Below are 16,589 nucleotides of genomic sequence, written 5' to 3' on the forward strand. Positions count from 1 at the left end.
TGCACCCTCCGAAGTGCGCATTCCAAGGCTGAATGTATCAACACGGCGCAACGAATGCTGCCGTAAATCGAAAGCGACTTCAAATGCGGTCTCCGATTCCCAGGAAAATGAAGTGTACATCTTCGCACACTTCGCACCCTACCACATCCCAGCATCACTTGTGCACAGATGACGATGGAATTTATATTCAAAGAACATGACGGGTGAGAGTTCTGTTGGGGAATTCACATTAAAATGTAAGTAAATAAACGTTAGTATTTTGTATGCATGTCCTGCTGTGTTCATGTTTTGTAATGTTAAGATTGCCAACCGTTCTTTATATTATAAGTGTTTCAATTTTCTATTGTTGTAGGACTATTTCAGAGAAAGTGAGCCTGCTGGGGAAATACTTTTTTCGCTGAAATTTATTGTGCTGTTGTTGTTAACAGGCATGGTTTATTTGCTCTGATTTAGGATTGCAAGTGTCACAAATTTTTAATATCTTTTTTTTTTTTTTTTGTCACTTTGTCAGTAAAACAACGTAATTTCTGTAGTTTATTTTTGTGATGTAAGTTAAGAATAAAATGAATAATTTTTTGTACATTTTGTATTTTTGTATTGTATATTCACATGTTAATAAAAGAGAACTAATTCTGTACAATTTGTAAATTACAATGTTTACAATGTACATTTCTGTAATGCAGCTTATAATTTTTTGACAACACTCTTCTATACGTTTATTTTATTTTTTGTAAATATTTTTTTTTTCACATTAAAACAAAATTGTTCTATACGTTACTGACCATACTTTTTACAACTATTTACAATGAAGCTTAGGTTTAACATCAGAAAAACAACATCAATTTTAAGTCCAGCCCTGCCTCCATGTGTTTTGGGGTCTTCGTGGAGGTGAATCTCTTGGTGGCAAATGGCCACCAACTCCTCAGCAACTCGGTGGACAATGTGGTGGACAATGGAACGAGGCATGTCAAACACTCCGATGCCGCTGAACATTGAGATGAACAATGCATAATTTGTTTTTATTTATTCAGTTTTATTTATGGTTACTTAACTGCCTAAAATCAGCATTTCTAAATATGTTCACCATCAAGATAACAAACTATTATAAAATCGCACCTTGGTAACATATCAGTGAGTATTTGAACTGCTATATATTTCTGTGTGTATGGTTTTGTATTTTTTTCATATGTATCTTTACATTATTCAAGTGGTTCAAACACAATGAATGCACTGAAAACTAATCCGGCAACGATGCAGCAAAACAATATAATTTACCCGGCCATGCTCTTGGCCAAGGCTGAGGTACATCCCCACCATCTCCTCCAGTAAAACATAAAATATAAAAACAAATATGACCAATGCTGGCTCCATAACTCTAACGTCTAAACCTGTCAGGATGGCAGCGCCCCTCTCGCACCGTTGCTATGCGACAGGAGCGGCAATCGGGAACACCTGGTGGCGCAATTAGGAAATCCTGCTAAGGTGGAGCGTCTCATGCACTTCGGAGGGTCCTTCGTGCACTTCGGAGGCGTGGCCTTCAAGGTCCATGCACTTCGAAGTGTATGCACTCCACTTTGGGACACAGCTATACCCTCTCTGCGTCCCAGTGTGCATACTATCCACATTATCTGCCCTAAATAGTATTGAAATTTACTAGTAGATAGAATTTAGGGTGTGTAGTATAAACATCGTAACACGGGCCCTGCATCCCAATGTTCATACTATTCATCCTAAATAGTATGTGAGATTAAAATAAGTGTGTCTTATGGTGCATTCAAGTCAAGTCGGACGGATCGTATTTACGAGTTGAACGCACATGAACTCCACCACAAAGTCGTTATTACCAGTGGGAAAATTGAAATTTTCTTTAAGCCCAGAAAAAAGCCCTAAAAGTAGCTCTTAAAAAGAATGGGCGTGCCAGTCCTAAATTTAGGACTCCTAAGTGTTTCACAACGTGTTTTAGCGCTAAAACTAGCTCCTAAATCTGTGCAACGTAAAGGCTGATTTATAGTCGATGCGTCCGCAAGTTCGCTTGGGTTTGTGAAATCAACCATTTCGCGTGGCACCGCATTGATCACCAACAATTTTAAAGTTGTTTTGGCTGAACAGGTACGCCTGTACAAACATCTCTATGATCCATCAATGCGTGATCATAGAAATAGTCAGATGGAAAATAACTCCTAGAAAGAAATCGTGACCAGCGTTGGAAAGGACGAAAACTTTTGCAAGAAAGTTTGTAAAACTGTACATTTTAACAATATTGTGTTGGTTTTACTGTTGAAGACTGCTGTAATAAAAATATTTCTCATAATTGCTTGTATTAGTGTTTCACATTACTTATTTTCATAGGCGTAATTTACGGGTGGGATGGGTGGGACACTTTTTGCAGGGCTCGATGTTGTCCCACCACCCCTTTTTGAACATCTCGCGGCACGGACGTACCTAATGCTGATGAAACATTCCTTTCTGTTAAATAAGGTGCTGACGCTGGAATTTGTATTTTTTCTTGAAATCATGCTTAATGTTCGTTGCGATGTTAATTAGTGATGGAACTTTCTCAGTGCGGCTCGTTCACACGCAAGCGCTTCAATCCATCACTTATGACTCATTCTGGTGTTAAAAAAACAAAACAAAATATACACAAATGTGTCTCTGATATGGGATCACTGATGAACATATTTGATTTTAATAAGGGGGAAAAAATTAATGCGACGGCGGATTAGAACCCTAAACCTCTAACTCACTTCTAACGAAAATTCTACCACTAGACTATTTGGGATTACAAATAACTGACATATTATTATAGTACATGTAAGAATAAAACTATCATGTTAAAAATGAGTTTAATGTCAATACATTATGTATGTTACACATGATCAGAGCCTGTAACCACAAAACATTTTATCTTACCACTAAAAGTTCTCCTAAATAGCAGTAAGTTTTTAGCTAAGAGTTTTCTCTTAAAACCTATTCACAAAGCTGCTGAGACAAACTTCCTTTACTAAGGAATAGAGAGAAGTCTTAAGCTAAGAGTAAGGGTGGGGCTGACCTCGTTGCTATAAATGATGTCGACATGCTTACTAACTATGCACACAATGATTGGCTGATAGGGAGGAGTCTCTGTCAGAGATTTATTCATAGAAATATTGTAATATTATGTTACCATATGCAAATAAAGGTTGTAAAATAAAAATGTTGCCATATTCAAATAAAGATTTTAAAATGCAGGCTATGTGTCACTAATTAAACATGTATATCTTCAGCCTCTTTGTGCGCTCCTCGTATACAGTTAGCGGATATGCATATAAACAGCCTTTTAATTAACAGAGTAGAATAATCATGGCTGATAGTAAAGCATGTAAACGTAAAACAAAACCAAAGTGGACGCAAGAACAACTCTTACTTCTTCCCCAACTTGTTCATGAAAACAAGGATATAATCAAGGGACAATTTGGAGTTGGGATAACCTCAAAAACTACAAAAGATGTGTGGGAAAACATATGTGTGCAAATAAATACAGCTTTTCCACTTTTGTCCAGAAGCAAAGATGAAGTGTTGGTATTCTTTGCAAAGTCAGGCAGAGGAAGAGACTGCAGAATTCAAGCAACAAACAACTGCTACAGGTAAACGGACATTATTTTCAAGTTGACCACAATGTTTTCATGGAACCTTGTTATGCTATTGCAGATTAAAATCTTTAGCCTCATTAAAATATTTATTGCATTCATAAGCTGCCATTCGAGGGTTGTCAAAACCTTGATCTGTGGCATTGTTGGGTTGTTTCTATTTGTTGGTGAAGTGACTGCGTCCCTGCAAGTTCTGCAACAGTCATAATACCGTCGCGATTAAGACCACACCTTCTTAAAAGCTCATTATCATCAAATGTTTCTAAAATGTTCCTGTTCCGAGGCAGATGGCGGGCAACAGCCATTTTAGGATAGTTTTAGGACTTGAAACTCTTCACTACTCCTAACATTTCACAGATTTAGGAGCTAGTTTTAATGCAAAAAGCTTTGTGAAATACTCTTAGAGCAAAAATTAGGAATCCTAAATTTAGGATTGACACACCCATTATTTTTAAGTTATAAGATAGGCTACTTTTATCCTTAAGATGTTTTAGGAATAGGGGCCCATAATTTGGTGATGTCCGCATGCAGTCAGCACTGGCTTGTGTTGCATCGAGTATAAATCAGCCTAAATCAGGCTTAAATCACTAAGATCAAATACCAGCTTTTCTAATATTGCTGTTGCTGGCAGTCTGCCTCTTAACTTAAACTTTTTAGAAACACTCTGCATTTATTTGCACGCATATTCCCACACAACTTTTTTTAGTCTTGGAGGTTATCCCAGCTCCACATTTTTCATTGGCTTATATCCTTGTTTTCATTAATATGTTGGGCAAGAAGTAACAGCTGTTCTTGCGTCCAATTTGGTTTTCTTTTACGTTTGCGTATCTCACTATCAGCATTATTGTATTCTGTTAATAAAAAAAGCTATTTACATCAGCACCGATAGCCTAGTGGTTAGTGCGCTGACATAAACGCAACTGTGCTCACGGCGACCCGAGTTTGATTTCCGTTTCAAGGTGTTTTGCCGATCCCGCCCCGCTCTCGTCACCCAACAATTTTGTGTCAGTTCTCCGCTATTCTGTCATTAAAAACATAAAAAGCCCTTTTAAAAAAGTGTTTATATGCATATCAGCTAATTGTTTATTATAAGAAGCACACATGTAAAAGGCTGTTAATCATTTGAACATACGCTTGTTTAATAAGTGACACTTAGCCTGCATTTTAAATTCTTTATTTGAATGTGGCAACATTTTTACAAACCTTTTAAAACTTTTTTTGAATATGGCAACATTTACAACAATATTTCTATGAATAAATGTCTGAGACCCCTCCCCTATCAGCCAATCACTGTGTGCATGGTTAGTGAGCATGCTGACATCATCCATAGTAACAAGGTCAACCCCACCCTTACTCTTAGCTTAAGACTTCTCTCTACTCCTTAGTAAAAGTTTGTCTCAGCAGCTTTGTTAATAGATTTTAAGAGAAAATTCTTAGCTAAAAACTTTTACTGCTATTTAGGAGAACTTTTAGTGGTAAGATAAAATGTTTTATGAATACGGGCCCAGAACTATAAACACGAATAAAACGTGTTAAAAAATTACTAGCATGGTGGATATGCATGACCGATGGTTAGGTAGAGATGTTTAGAAAAAGGGGTTTGAGTTACTAATAATCAACATGTAACCTGGTAAAAAAACATTTATTTAATGCTACCTGTGTTATATTTCATCTGCAACAGCAATGTGAACTTTTATTAACATCTGTTTGGTCGTTAACTTTTAAATGCATCATTACGCCCCATTATTATGCCCCGACCATTGCCTGTTTTTTGCATTACTCTTTGCAGGTGTTTGACCCTGCCTGTTTAGACCATGATCACATTTAATAAAGCTTGCACTTTGATCTCCACTGTCTCACCCAGTCTATGACAATAAAAGGATGATTAACAATTAATAAAACATTAATTAACACCACAATACACTCACTACATTCTACATCAGTAAGCTGTATAGGGAAGGAACAAAAGAACTGAAAGAAAACCCACAAGAAAGAGAATATGCATACAAAAAAAAGCAAAAAAAAAAAAAAAATCATTACAAGTGCAATATGTTGCAACACGATAAACGCCCACACAATATACACCACACTACATACTCAAGTTCTTATTCCTCCTGATTTAAATTGGCTCTAGCTCTGTTCTTTACACAAGGCTGAAGTAAAGTAATAAACACGAAAGAAAAGAAAGATGATAATACTACCAAATAACACAAAGGTCTCTAATTATTAAAACTCACTTCATCAGAAAATAAGAAGCGGGCATACTTCAAACAGTTCAAGTCACAGTCCTCAACCTTGAGACTTCAGGGCATCTCACCTAGTGTTCTGCGAGTAAATCTCAGTCCTTAAACTTGTAGTCCATGCTGAGGTTCCTTCAAAAATGGCTGATGCTTCAACTCTCATGCTTCGACTCTGATCCAGCGGCTTGTTATTCACCATTACAGTGCCAATGTCTCAGTGAGATTTGTAGCTGTGCATGTAGCTGGTGTGTAGAGTTATGGGAGTAGTTCACTTCCACAACAAAAAATTACAGATAATGTACTCACCCTGTTGTTAATGTCTTTCTTATTTCAGTTGTAAAGAAATTATGTGTTTTTCTGAGGAAAACATTTCAGGAATGTTCTCCATATCTCCTACGGTGCCTGTGAGTTTAAACTTCCAAAATGCAGTTTCAGTGACATGAACTTCTTGGATGACAAGGGAGTGAGTACATTTTTGTAAATTTTTGTTCTGGAAGTGAACTACTCCTTTAAGAACTGACTGCTGATGGTTTGAGTTTTGACTGAAGAATGTAGCAAAATCATCAGCTGTTAAAGAGGTGGTGAAAGGGGACAGAGGAGAGGATTGTTTTTGTGTTTGAAACGGTGTTGATCTTGTCGTAGAAATATGAAAATTTAGCAGAATGGATTTCAAAAGAAAAAGATAAGAGCAGGGGTTAATATATACTTAAGTCAGATGGGTCTTTTGATTTGCTCTTCACAAAATATTGCCAGTTTACCTGCCTTACCGAGCATTTACATATTTTCTCTGCATGATTCCCCTTACCAAAAAGAAGTACACTTCAAGTTTATTTTATTAAGTATGCTTAAGTAAAGTTCAAGTATATTTTAAGTATACTTTATGTAGTAAGTATGTAAATATCAGCATACTAGCAGTATAATTTTCAGTGTACTACTTTAATACTCCTTGGGACTAAATTGGCCCACTTTCTAGTATATAAAAGTATACTTTTAAGTATACTTTAAGTATAACAGTAGTAAACTTTGAGTACACAACTAGTTTACATCTATGTTTTCAGTTTGTACTGCAAGTATACTAAAAGTGAACTAATAGGTATACTGATAGATTACTAATTAAATACTTTTTTATGCATTTTTAGTACACTTTGAAGTATAGTGTCAGTAAACTACAAGATTAGTAGTTTTATACTGTAAGTATACTCGTAAGCTTTCTTTAAGTGAACTTTATATCATACTTTAAGTATACTACTATGTCCTTATTTAGGTATTAATTTGTATATATTTTGTTATATGAATATCTGAACATACAAAACATTATGAATAACTTAGTCTAATATGTAGATAACATTGTTTTACTTTATAAAGCATTTTACAAAATTGAGATATCCAGAGAATGGATATGAGTGGTTGAAAGTATCTAGGCCTCAAAACTAGATACACAACCCTCAAGAACGGTGGCAATCAGCAAATATTAAAAAGATGAGATCTTTATGTCACAGTACAACAAATAACTAACAATAATGACAAAACAACAACAACAAAAAGTTTAAATGAAGTCAGCAAACAGCAAAACAATAATCCTATAACAGTAACTGGATAATTTATTCATGCTGCAATGCATGCTGGGAACTTACAAAGCCTTAAAATTTCAACAATATGAAATTCTTTGCTCAGACAACTGTGTTTGACTAGTTGGGACAACATTTGTGTAATGTTGTTGGTCTGACAAGGGTTTTTAGTTTTTTAAAAAATTGCATTTTTTAGTATTTGAGACAAAATGTTTTGTAAAATGGAAAATATGTATTTGCATTTTTTACAGTGTGGAAGCATCTTTTTTTGGTTTCATCTTCGCTTGTGTTTTGGAATTTTTGTACAGAAGATGTGTAATAGCATCTCTCATGTATAACAATGAAAACACGGATTCTCAAAGCACAAGAATAGCTCACATACTTTTTCTAAGTATAAATCTAGTATACTTAAATGTAATTTTAAATATATTTCTGATAAGTTTATAAAGCACATTTCTGAGAAGTACATTAAAAAAGTAGACTGAAAGTATACTTTCCTATTTTTAGATTAAAAGAAGTATACTAATAGCACACTTGAATAAACTTCTTTTTCATAAGGGTCCCTGTGTATGATTCTGCCTCGTTTTCTGTTTTACGATTTCCTGGATTACCCCTTTTGTTTTGTTTGCCTGATTGGACTGATGTTTTGGTTTGGACCCAAAGCCTACCTTCTCTCTTTTGGATTAACTCCAATTGTTGACCGATTGGACTGCTTAACTGATTTTGACCCTCTGCCTGCCTTTACATACTTGTCTGCTGCTACAACCCTTAATAAACGACTGCACATGGATTCTAATTCTGCCTCAGTGTCGTCGTTACAAAATACTTCGTCTTCCATGAATCCAGCGGAACTTTTCAACCTGCAAGCGGCGTTCACTTATCAAAGCGAGATGCTAAAGAGCTACCAGGAGCAACTCGCAAAGCTACAATCAATACAATCTGACGTACTATGTCCGATCACTTCCTCCTCCTACACCACGGATGGTAAGCTTCGCCCTTCCTGACAAGTTTGACGTTACTGCTGAACAATGTAAGGGATTCATTCGTCAAGTCAGATTATACTGATCACCAGGAAGATAAATTTGATTCTGAGGAGAAGAAATGTGCATTTCTAATGACCTTGCTAACCAGTAAAGCTATAGACCGGGCTTGAAGTATTTGAATATCCCGCCAGGGGCAAAGATATTTCATAACATCACACAGGGTAACTGCACCACTGCTGAATATGCTGTCGAGTTCAGAACGCTAGCTGCACAAAGTGGATGGAATGATGTCGCTTTGAAAGCTATATTTTACAATAGTCTCAACACTGAACTGCGAACTGAACTGGCTTGTAGAAGAGAGGATTCTTCATTTTCTGAGTTTGTCACTCTCGCTATAAAAATTGACAACCTCATGAGCCACGCCGCTCACCGATTCCTACCACGATTGAAACGCATTCTCAGGATAAACCTATGCAACTAAGTGTTTCACGGCTTTTTGAGGAGGAGTGGGAGAGGCGTCAACAACATTGCCTGTGCTTTTACTGCGGTGAAGCAGCCCACTGCAATTTAGGATGCCCGCATAGATCCCAAGCCAACCCCAGGGTAAATATTCAACATTTTTTCCTGTTCAGTAACAAAACTCTTACATTACCTATTGTTCTCAAGACTGATATTCTGTCTCTTGAATTGACAGCGATGATTGAATCTGATTAATAAGGACATCATCACTAAATATAACATCCCCATTCAACCATGCACCCCACCAATCAAGATCAAGGCTATTGATGATGCCCTCATTGGTGAGGGGATAACCCATCAAACTAATACCCTCAAACTCCAGGTCGGTCTACTACATCAAGAATCCATCACGCCTTACGTTGTTGATTCTTCGAAGCATGAGGTTATCCTGGGATTTCCCTGGCTCTCTGTTTACAACTCCAACATTTCCTGGTATCATGGTGAGCTGACTTATTGGTGTTTTCCCACAAAACCCCAACCATGTCTCACAACCAGCACTGAAGGTCTAGACACCCACAAGACTATAACCATCACTACCTGTTACCACAACCTTTCTGAGGCCACACCGCCCTTGGGACTGTGCTATCGATCTGCTTCCCAATGCCATACCTCCCAAGAGCAAAGTTTACTCTCTCTTTAGAACCGAAAGTCAAGCGATGGAAGAATATATTAAGGAAGCTCTCAACTCAGATTTTATTCGTCCGTCTACCTCTCCAGCCGCAGCAGTTTTCTTCTTCATTGAAAAGAAAGATGGAGGATTGAGACCTTGTATTGATTACAGAGGACTGCATATTAAATGCTAATAAATAAAACAAAACATTTATGAACATTATAGCCTATTTAGATCTTTTAAATCCACAACAAACCCTTTAAATTGATAATGTAACAAATGTAACATTTGGTTGCTAAAGTATTATCCATGATGTTGTTGAAACACAAAATAAAAAATAAAATACAAAATATTTAGACATTTAAAAAACAAAACTATTATCCATGATGTAAACAAGTGCTTGTACTTCACTTGTGCTCCATTTATCCACGTAAATCATCCTAATTCACATGCGCAAAAATGTTCTTTCAAATGTACTTTCAAAAGTCTGAATGACTGTCATGACTAAATATTCAGTTAATTGAATCAATTGTGGACATCACAAAAGGGTACTAAAAGACAACAACAAAAAAACAATAGCAAAAATTACAAAATAAATACATGAACCAAAGTTAGAATTTAAAAGAAAATAATAGGACAGTTCAGCTCCATAATTTATTCATGCTGTGATTCTTGGAGTTTTGTACTATGGTACCCAGCATGCATTGCGACATTAAATTTTTTTATTGTCACCATTGTTGCGGTTCATGTGTTGATTTATGAAGGCTTTGTGGAGCTCCCCATTTTGTGTTCTTTTTATAAGTTCTGCAATACTGTTGATCTTACATTGGAGTTTTATGCAAGAAATGTAACAAAATTAATTAGGCTTTTTCATATATGAACCATCAATAACTAACAATCATTACCTGATCTCATTTTGTCTTTATTTGCTACAGCAAACGTGTTTGATAAACACACCATCATAGCACCCAGCAAAAACAAACTTATTGTAAAAAGAGTTGTGGGCCCAATTAATGCACAATTAAACATTGATCACTGTTATGCTGACTAATGAATCAAATTAAACAAATGTTAGATTTAAACCCAGTTTCTCTTCTAATTTCTGTAGACCTCCAACAGAAATAAAGTCAGTCTGGGAAATAAATTAAGCTGGTAAGGCTGTTTGTGGAGTCATTCAATCTTCTGCTGAGATCTTCAGAGATTTAATGTCTTTTATCTTCAGCTGATTTCATCTAAGGCTGTGGCTGCAGTCAGTTGTTGTTGTTGTTGTGTTTCTGTCCATCTTTTTTTCTGTTCTCTACTTTAGTGATTCTGCTTTGTTAATGGACTTGTTAAGGCTGAAATGACTCCATATTTAATATACACAGATTTTGTGACTCGGATAAGGTCCCGTTATGATTTATTCAGTCCATTCAAATGCCATCATTACACACTACATGTGGGTCAGATCATCTTTTCACATGTGCCAGATGTGGGCTGGGTCTGGGCCGATATTATGTTGCTATCTGGGTTTTTTTATTTTATTTTTTTTTTTAACAAATGTGCAGATTGCAGAGGTGTAATGAGTACCTGCAAACTACACTTAAGTAAAAGTAGATACCCTGTGAAGATTACTCCAATAGATACAGTGAAAAATTACTCCACTCCAAGTTATAAGTAACCAATTCCAAAACATCTTGAGTAAAAGTCTAAGAGTATCTAATTTTAACAGTACTTACTGTAAGTATTTTACTTCGACTTGTGCATCTTTAAGTCTATATTTACTAGAAGAGACCTGCCAGTGAAAAATTGTTGTGGAGATGTTGGAGAAAACGGGCAGAGGCAAAGATCTATGTGCAGGCATTTAATAGAAAAAGAACTAACAATAAACTAATGATGGCTTTTAAAACACTGCTTTATGAAGCTTCTAAACCTTTGTGAATCATGTTTCAAAACAGTGGTTTGAAGCGTGTATCAAACTGCCCAAGATTTCAGTAAACAAGACTTTGTTACATTATAACCACTTTGAAATTTCAATGGTTTTCCTATGAGGGGCAATGATGTCTATGAACCTGTGAATTATGCAAGTTTATTGAGATTGCCCCACAGTGGTGAACCATTGAACCAGCGTCTATGGTTTTCAATAGTATGTTCCTGCACAACCGTTTCAGGACCACATTTCTAGGACCCTATTTTTTGTGGAAACGCCATCCGGAGGAGACCTGATTCACACATGAAACAAACAGATCCAAAGACTAGATCCATGGAAACTATTCAATTTTTTAGCTTTCTGTTATATTTTTAATGTAAGAGCTGGCATGAACTTGAGCGTTCAAAGCGGTGTCAGCAATCTCCACTGAGCCAATTTAGCTGTGCAAAACTGGTATTTGTATTCAAATTATCTTACATTAATTAACGTACTAATAAACATGCTATGTAAACATGCATGTAACGCAATTGTTAAGCGCTGCAGCTAATGAACTTGAGTCTTGCAACGATACAAGTTTTTCTTTCCCAGAAAACTGAATTTAAAACCAGAATATATATAGAATATATTGAAATAAATTAGGTTAAATATTTCAAGAGGGTTACCAACAGGTATGTTTAGGGTTAGGAGTTGGTTAAGGACAATAATTAAGTGTATAGAACAACTACATATTTCTTAAAGAAATAATAATATACCGAATTGAATAGCAAGTGCCATTAAATAGTATGCTGCTAAAACATATATGTATACAAAAAAAAATAATAATAATAATAATACAAAAAACTACTGGGTCCTAGAAATGCAGTCCTAATACAGCAGCATCCGGTTGTGCAGGAATACCCTTCTCATGGTTTTACCTAATCTTGAATCAGTTTTATCCATTTGTAGACATTTCGTATTGAGACATTTGTGTAATAACAAGGTTGAGCAGTAGAATAAGTAAGTCTCTTACAAGCCTGTTTAGACAAGCTTTCCATGAAACAACAAAATAAGCCCTGCAAAAACAAATGTTAAATGTTGAAGCTTTGAAAAGGTTAATTTCTCCCATCACTACAATAAGCCAAAAACCACAGGGAATAAAAAACAGAATTATGAGCAAACAAACAACAATTTCATTCAACAACTCACAAGGAACTAAACAAACACTAGGGCTATATATACACAGGGGGCTAACAAGCTTAACAAGATAACAAAACCTGGGGAGACTAATCAAGGGGAAACAATGACCAAACGGACTACAAACCAGTGGGGAACCACCAGGGCCCTCTAGGCCCTCAGAGAGGTCCTAAACTAATGTAAAAACAATATTTGTGCAGAGTATGCGGCTCTGTGATTGGTGGTCCAGCTATGAAATTACAGAGAGCCAAGCAATAGTAAATCAATGGGTCAATTAAATGACAGAAAAATTGACCAATCATGTCTTTCTAGTTATCACTAACTTTAGGACAAGTTCCGGCCATTGTGGGAATCTCTTGGGGAAAAAAAAAAAATATATATATATATATTTGCAGTTGTGTCAAAGCAGCTTTACAGTATCAACAGGGAAATAATAATAAATAGGGTTCCATTCTCCTCTGGCCAGACAAAACTAGCAGTTTAATTGTGACAAGGTCTACAGAGGGGATCTAGGAAGTGACTTAAAAGTTCAGGACAAGGCACAGAGAACATTTTTTTAAGTTATATTTTTGGGCTTTTGTTCCTTTGATGGACAGGACAGTAAGTGAGATGACAGGAAAGTATTGGCCAGAGAGAGAGGAGCAGGAGTGGCAAAGGACCTCGAGATGGGAATCAAACTTGGGTCGCTGTGAGCACAGTTGCGCTTTATCTCGGAGCACTAACCACAAGGTTATCAGCATCAACAATAAAATATTGTTACGTAAAATTAAAAAGTCAAAGCCTTCTTGCACTGGATGTGCTGGTTTCAGCCTCATTGCCAGCTGCAGTCCTCGTCTCATATATAAAACACCTGTGATTCCCAACTACTTGCTAAGGAACTCCCATTCATGTAAAGTAGCCTTGTTGACAAGTTTTGGTGAGTAAGGCCCCGTTCACACAAAGACACGTTAAGCTGTATATGTAACAAATGTGTATCATATCAGCATTTCATCCAGATGGATCCGGAAAATGACACCCTTGCGTTTTTGTGTGTACAGACAATCCATATATTTTGTGAAACAATGTCATCACCCCACATCTCAACCCTAGTCAGACAGCGCTATGTCACGTAACTGCAATAACATGAACAAACAATGAATTACTGGATTTTTTAAGCTAACATTAACACAGATTAATAAATAGTGTAATTGGCTAGTTGCCTATCTCTGCCATCTTAGATTTCCGGTCTAGTGAGTGTGTGCCTGGATGCTTCTGGTTTTGCTAAACGCTGGTGTAAACAGCTGGAGAAATCTAAATATTACCTTCTATATATGTTTACAGAATTTATAATATCGCTATTACTATACTATATATGTAAATTGATCCAGTGGCATTTGAAAGGTATGTTTGGGTTGGGTGAATGAATGAAATACACAAACAAGTTAATACCTACTGTTTACAAAATGAAAGTTAAACTCATGATATGTACATACAGCAACACAATGTAATTTTTACCTTACAATTATGTAAACAAATTACTTACTTCTTGAAAATGTTTGTATTACATTGACTTTTTTTTTTTAATGAAATTTATTTACCTTGTAAGACACCGGCTGTTCGTCATTCATATCCATTTCTCGTACAGCAGTTTGTTCCATCAGTATTTTCACACTGCATCAAACATATTTATAAATTAAAACACAGACTATAAAAAGATAAAACTAATAAATAGTTATGATTAATTTTAAAGATTTGTTTCATTTGTTTCATTCAAAAATACATGCCGACTGTATGAGCTGCTTGGAGACAGATAATGATTTATGCTATGCAACATACAAAACAGATAGCCTAAATATTAATAAACACACATGGAAATGCAAACCAATAATAAATGCAAACCTATACTATAAAGAGGACAGTAAATGCGAGCGCCACAAAGACCAGAAGTAAGTATGCACACACACTTGCGTTGCTGAAGCTCACCGACGCCGACTTTAGCTGTGCAAAACTGGTATTTGTATTCAAATGATCTCACCTTACACCTTGCACCGACTTGTGCACCGAGCCAATAAACATATTGTTCCATATTCATCTTGTTGTTGTGTTGGGTTTGTATACAGCGCAGAAGTTTTATGTGCATGCTCCAAGTCTTTTTCTACATTTTTAGTGTATCTCTTTGGCAGAATTACAGTGCCACATACTGATCCGCCATGTATACTACATTGTTTTGAGTTGGTTTCAGTGGTTTTGTGTGTACACAGATATATTCTGAGACAACGCTGTGTTTTGAGGAAAAGGAACACATGAGGAACACAAGGAAAAAAAAGATTGGATAGGGAAAGCCCTGGCTTTGTGTGGACGGCCATAAGGCCAAAATGCACAAGATACTTACAGTGCCCTTTAGTTGGCAATATCACTTCTTTCGTAGCACAAAAAGCTAGGTGCCAAGCAAAATGTAACGTGTAATTGCAATTACAGATGTAGTGGAGTAAAGAGTACAAATACTCATTAAAAAATGCAGTGAAGTAGAGAGTAAAAGTTGCTAATAACTTTAATACTCAGTAAAACTAAAGAGTATCCAAAAATATACTGAAGTAGAGTAATTAATTACATTTACTCAAATACTGTACACCTCTGCCAATGTGATTTTCAGGTGCTGAAGATGAAACAGATGAACAGGAGTGTCTGAGGATTGTGCTGATTGGAAGGACAGGAAATGGAAAGAGTGCAACAGGAAACACTATTCTGGGCAGAGAAGAGTTTTACAGCAGATTATCCACAGATTCAGTGACGACTGCATGTGAAAAAAAAATTGGTGAAGTTGATGGTCGATCAGTAGCTGTTGTTGATACTCCAGGACTCTTTGACACAATACTGTCAAATGATGAAGTGACAGAAGAAATAGTGAAATGTATTTCACTGTTGTCACCTGGACCTCATGTGTTTGTCATTGTGTTGAGTTTGGGAAGATTCACCAAGGAAGAAGCAGAAACTGTAGATCTGATAAAACAGATCTTTGGTCATCAAGCTTCTCAGTTCAGCATTGTTCTGTTCACTGGAGGAGACAATATTGAGGGTGAATCTGTAGAAGATTATTTCAGGCAAAGTAAGTCTGCAGAACTCAAGAAACTGATCAGAGGTTGCAGTAACAGATTCCTGGTTTTCAATAACAAAGAAAACAAGACAAAACTCAAGTGATTCAACTGCTAAACATGATAGAGGAAATGAAAAACAGCAATGACGGTCGATACTTCACTAACAGCATGTTTGAGGAGGCAGAGATGTCCATTAGAAAGAAAATGGAAGAAATACTGAAAGAGAGAGAAAGAGAAATTGAGATCCAGACACAGATATTGCAAGCGAAATATGAGAGGGAAATGAAAAACGTGAAACAGCAACTAAAAGAAGAAAAACAAAGAGCAGATGAGGAGAAAATGAAAATGCAGACTCAAATCAGAAAAGAGAGAAGAGATAAAGAACTAGCAGAGAAACAAATGGAGTATCTTCAGAGAGACAAAGCAAAGCGTGATAAAATGAAAAGGAATCATGAACATGAAATGAAGATGATTAAGATAAAATTTGAAGATGATGCTAGAAGAAGAGCAGAAGAATTTAACGAGTTCAGAGACCAAAAAGATAAGAGAATTTTGGAGCTCAAGGATCGTCTGCAGGGGCAAGATAATCAACATGAATTACTGAAAGAATTGTTTAAAGAGTTGAAAGAGGACAAAAAGGGGACAACGAGGAAGAATCAGAATACAAAAGGCTGTGTTATGTTTTGATATTGCAATGCTTAAATATGAGTCTCAATAATTCTTCACATTTTATATAAAAAACCTAATATTTCTAATTAAAGCTGCAATTGGTAACTCTTTTTTGTGTTTATAATTTACAAAATTTAAGTGAATACATCATGAATCAATTTTCCAAAACCGTGTTTTTTGCTTATCCTGAATCGCTACTGTACACCTATAATAAGTTT

The 16,589-nt window shown here is 36.1% G+C and overlaps 1 pseudogene; it reads left to right on the forward strand.

The window, feature by feature from the left end:
* Nucleotides 1-1,251: 1,251 nt before the first annotated feature.
* On the forward strand, nt 1,252-16,389 carry LOC127161160 (GTPase IMAP family member 7-like; annotated as a pseudogene).
* The last annotated feature ends 200 nt before the right edge of the window (nt 16,390-16,589 follow it).

Source organism: Labeo rohita, unplaced genomic scaffold (genome assembly GCF_022985175.1).
Source record: "Labeo rohita strain BAU-BD-2019 unplaced genomic scaffold, IGBB_LRoh.1.0 scaffold_568, whole genome shotgun sequence".
In the NCBI taxonomy this organism is placed as follows: domain Eukaryota; kingdom Metazoa; phylum Chordata; class Actinopteri; order Cypriniformes; family Cyprinidae; genus Labeo; species Labeo rohita.